Source organism: Tupaia chinensis, unplaced genomic scaffold, assembly GCF_000334495.1.
Source record: "Tupaia chinensis unplaced genomic scaffold, TupChi_1.0 Scaffold000447_1, whole genome shotgun sequence".
NCBI classification, from domain to species: Eukaryota; Metazoa; Chordata; class Mammalia; order Scandentia; family Tupaiidae; genus Tupaia; species Tupaia belangeri.
Window position 1 is genome coordinate 1,762,638 of NW_006159952.1, and position 5,243 is coordinate 1,767,880.

Consider the following 5,243-nt stretch of genomic DNA (forward strand, 5'->3'; position numbering starts at 1 on the left):
CTGGAGTGTATAAAACTGAAGGAATATGGGATGGAGAATCCACTTTTTTTCCATGCGGAAACCAGTCCTCTTTGCTGCTTTGCCTCCTCATCCGTGCTTCTCTAGGAGAGGACACATGAATTACCCGATTGACGTAGCCCAGTCTTTCCTGTGGCTTTCTTTTCAAGTGCATAGAAAGTCTGAGCTTTGGCCTCCTTGAGGTGTTATGGTAAAATTCCCAGCCTTACAAAAAAAGAACTACAGTTTTTCAAGGAAGTTTTGTTTAGCAAGGTACTGTCTGCAGATGCATATGGACAGGGGTCCAAAGTCATGCCTCACATTAGCTGTAATCAATAATAAATATGCAGCATTTGTGATTCTCATCTCTTGCAAGGATCAAGCAAGAAGGAGACCTGAGTAATTCATTAGCTTTATTCCATCTGCTTCATATTTTTTTTATTTTAAAAATAGATATGGCTCAGCTATGGAGGCATAAAGACAGTGTTCCTCTGGGGCTCAGGCCTCATAGGAGACTTGGGTTTGGTCCTTGACCCAACCTAAACAAGCTGGGCATGGTGGCATGTACATAGTCCTAGCTGTCTGGAAATTTGGAGCAGGGGGATCCTGACATGGAGAGACCCTGTCAAAAATCTCTCTTCTTTGGGACCAGCAGTTACTTAATGGCTATGCCGCTGGACTCTTATGTATTTGACCACAGTTCGAGTTCCTGACCCAGCGGCTTAAACTCACTCCAGGCACGTGTGCGTGTGTGCCCAAGATGCCAAGAGGAGAAAGGAGGAGGAGGGATTGCAGCATGGCCATTCTCCCAGGGAGGTGATTTCTCACTTTCTGTCTCTCTGTCTCTCTCTGTCTTTCTGGTGGTGAGTGCATGTGCCCTATAGCAGAAAACTCTCAAAAAGAAAAAAACAAAAAACCTCTCTTTCTCATATATATAAATAACCAAACAAACATGGAGCAATATTATAGGTTTAAAAAATATGTCAGTGGTGTTGCAGTAAAAATGTGACACTCTGCAAAGCTGAACTACAAAAGAAAGTTACTGGTTCATATCCAGGACCTCCCAGTGTACATGGTACATGTGTGTTAGTGAATTGGGCTGATTGAGGTGGGATCCCTACTGGAAGAGTTGTAGGTCTATCTCTCTCTCTCTCTGTCTTTCACACATGGAATAAATCAATGAATTTTTTTAAATTTAAGCTTATAGCCCAGGTACAATAGAGCAATTCATGGACACTGCTATTCATTAGGCAGAGGTCACATAGGAGGCCTAGGCTCAATTCCTGGCCAATCCTAAAGACCAGACAACCATAAAACCTAATTTCCAGCTACTAGGGAGGCTGATGCAGGAGGATTGTGACATAGCTATAGCCTGTCTGAAAAAAATGGACCAGCTGCAGCATGGTGGTTAAGGTGGCTGGATTCCACATGACCGACTGGTTGTTTGAGTCCTGCACTTGCTGGCTTGGGAAACACTCCAAGCATGTGTGTGCATAGAAGAGAATGGAGAAGAAGGGATTGTGGTGTGGCCATCACCTTGGGGGATATGATTTCTCACTTTCCTCCTCTCTCTCTATTTCTCTCCAGCAAGCACCTGTGCTGTATATAAAACTAAATAAATAAATAAGGTACTATATATAGGAATGTAGCAATAATTAAGTGCAGTTAAAACCTTTCTAATTTCCTTTGAGGCAGGAAGAATTTAGATGTACCACATCAACCTAAGCACACTGGATACACTGCATCTCACAAGATTTAATGAGCCTGCAAACTTCTATGAAACTCAATTCTTACCATATCTTTTTTTTTTTTTCAAAAAAATGAATAAATACAGCTTGTCATCAAACCAAACATAAAACTTTGCATGTTCAGGTCATTTAATCAAGAATAAATTCTTATCAACTAAAATAATTCATCAGAGTAAATGTGACATTTTAAACACATAATGAAAAGCCATTCTACTGTGTCTGTATTCTAAGCAATTATTATTACTTTTAAATTTGCTATAGGGCACATGCACTCACCAGAGAAAGAAAGAATGAGATAAGAGAGAGAGAAAGTGAGAAAGCCCCCCAAAGGGGAATGACCATGCCACAATCCCTTCTCATCCATACTCTTGGGATTTGGGGCATGCACACACATATGACTTTTATGTTTTATAAGCTGCTGAGTCCTGGATTCAAGCCATTCAGTTGGCCATGTGGGATCCAGCTGTCTGATCCACCACACCACTGGTTGATCCAGCAATTATTATTCTTTTAAACACTTTTTCCCCCTTTTTTAATAGAACACACAGTTATTTCATGATAAGTAAGGAAGTAATTTTGTATAATTATTTGTTTGTATCTCCAGAAGCAGATGATTGCTTCTGTAAGGGAGTTGAAAACAATAGTGATATATAATGTAGCTAATTAGAAACAGAAAAATTAAGAGACTATGTTACCAATATGATCTAGTAATCCCACCCAAAAGAATGAAAACATACATCTACACAAGGGCATTCACATGAAGATTCATAACCCCTTACTCAATAATCCAGCCTTGGAAAGAACCCAAATGTTCACCAATTGGAGAATGGATAAACAAATTACAGAATTTATTTACTCAAAATAAAAAAGCACAAAATGCTAATAGATGCAACAACATAGACAAGTCTGAAAAACATTACGTTAAATGAAAGAAATCCAGCATAAAATACTGCAAGCTTCCTATCCCATGTATATGACTGCCTAGAAAAGTCAAAATGCCATTATAAAAAGTAGATTAGTGGTTGTGTGGGATGAGGCCAGGTAAGGAACTCAATTCCAAAGAAGCTTAAGGGAAGTTTTTAGAATGTTGGGAATGTTCTACAGCTTGATCAGGGTGGTGGTGGCACAGCTGCATACAGTTACCCAAATTCCCTGTAATGGGACATGTATTGTATGGTTTCCCTCAGGACATGTGGACAAATAAATAGAACTGGCGGTTATGGGGAAAGAAGTCAGAGAAATGTTTGGCAAAGTAAGAGCAGACATTTTTGCAATGTAGACATAAAAAGGAATACTGAAGGCACAGAATGCAAAGGAGAGTCAACAAGAACTGTTTTTATTTTTCTTCAACTACTGTCTTCAAATATGCTCTCTCAGTTCTACTTCCCTCTCTCTTTAATTACTTTTTGAGCAGATCTCCCATAGTTTTCAGCCCCCTTTCCATTATGGGAATACTTTGATTTTTATAATTTAGAAGGAGTTTAAATATTAAAGACTCAACATTTTCATATTCAAGTTTGAGGAGTTCAGTTCAATTCTCTCCCCTCCTTACCATCTAACCCCAGCTTAGGTCTGACATAAAGGGAAAGGGGTTAAGGTCTCTATTTATTCCTAGTTTTTAAAAATTTATTTCTTCACTCTGCCTCTCCTCTCTCTACTGCTATTCCTTTGATATATTGAGGTTAAAAAGGAAGAATAGGGAAAAAGGGGCAAAATCATGTCAGTTGATTGTTGGTCCCTTAGGGATGAGTAGGCTTGAAGGACCACTTGTAGTTCTTGCATGAGCCACAAATCCCTGATTGGTATCATCACACTTTGCCTGGTATGTTGGATTATCCTTCACTTTTCTTTTCTTTCTTTCTTTCTCTTTCTTTCTTTCTTTCTTTCTTTCTTTCTTTCTTTCTTTCTTTCTTCTTTCTTTCTTTCTTTCTTTTTTTTTCTTTTTTTCTTTTTTGTGGGTGGTAGATTGAGAAAGAACAGATACATAAACTGACAAGTAGAGAAAGTGGAAATTGGGTGGACTGGGCATCTCTGATGGAAAAATATGGAATGCCTCACAAATGTGGATGTCATCCTTGCACAGAGCCATGCTAATCTTCTCGGTAACGTTCCAATTTTAGTATATGTGAGTACTCCCCTCCACTTCTATTCCCAGAAGTCTGCCCACTGCTGTGTACTATTATCTCCTTACCATAAAGGTTACCTGCAATGCGGCATCCCTTCATGATGGTTCATTGCCTGGCACCATTACCCCCATTTGAACCCATGAAGAAATCATTTGTCCTTGCCCCAACAGTGAGTGTTTCCTGCATTCAGAATTCTGCTGGGAAGCAGGCACAAGCCTCCAAAGTTCAAGGATGAGGAGGGGAGGGACCAAATGTAACAACTGTTTATTTCCTTTTTTTAGTTTGCTATAGGATGAGACACAGAGAGATAGAGAGAAACAGAGAGAGGGGAAACATGAGAAATCACTCCACAAGGGGATAGTCATGCTGCAATTCCTTCTCCTCCACTCTCCTTTCAGGATTTCAGACAGGCATACACATGAACCAGTGTGATTTTCCAAGCCACTGATCTGGGACTCAAACATTGATTGGCCATGTGGGATCCAGCTGTCTTAACCTCCATGCCACCTGCTTGCCCAAGAACAACTTTTCCTTAAAATTCTGTCACTTTACTTTCCTTAGCTCCAGTAGTGCCTGGTGAAGGCTGATTGATTGAGCCGCTCAGAAAGCACTGGATCAGGACATGAGATGTTCATGCAGCTGGTTGCCTCCTCTACAAGCACCTCTTCATGTGAATGTGGGGCAGGGGCTCACTTGCTTTCCTCCTCTACTAGGAAGGGAAGAGAAGAATATTTTTTCTTCTAAGCCTACAATTAGCTTTTCTACACACTCAAGACCACTCATGAGATGATGACCCCAGGAACATCATACTGACCTCTGAGAAGCTTTATCAGGCTTATTAAGCTCTAGAAGTCTAGTAGCTCCCTAGCTGCTGTGCAGAGTTGTGTATTGTCAATTCAATGCTTCCCTTCCCTTGTGACATTATTCCTTTAGTTTAAAGGAAGAAATCTGGGAACCATATTTCCCAGACTCTTTTACCAGCACAGTGTGGGCTTGACTCACCAATCACAGGTACTCCAAAGAGGTCAGGAAAACTGAAGACAAAGCTATGATTCTCTGGTGAGAGCTGTGGGCAGGTATGTGGGTACCTGTTAGCAGGTGGCTGACAGAGGGGCTTTCCAGCAACTTCGGGCATGCTCCTTCTTCTTTGGTGCTGTAGACAGCTGGAGTCTTTGATGGCATTTTTCCTTGCAATCCTTGCCCTTCCAAATTTGCTGAAGGTCAATAGTGGTTTTCTTGAACATTATTCTCCTGTCATTCCAACAGTTGTAAAGTCTGTGAAAACCTTTAAGTCTCATTGTACTCCCAATTCCTAGAGTAGCTTTTTCTTTTCTACAAAACACTGACTGATACAGCAACCCACTTCAAAATG

At 40.5% G+C, this 5,243-nt stretch overlaps 1 pseudogene; it reads right to left on the bottom strand.

Annotated features, from left to right (window-relative positions):
• Nucleotides 1–3,783: 3,783 nt before the first annotated feature.
• Nucleotides 3,784–3,882, bottom strand: LOC114009051 (uncharacterized; annotated as a pseudogene).
• Between the last annotated feature and the right edge of the window lie 1,361 nt (nucleotides 3,883–5,243).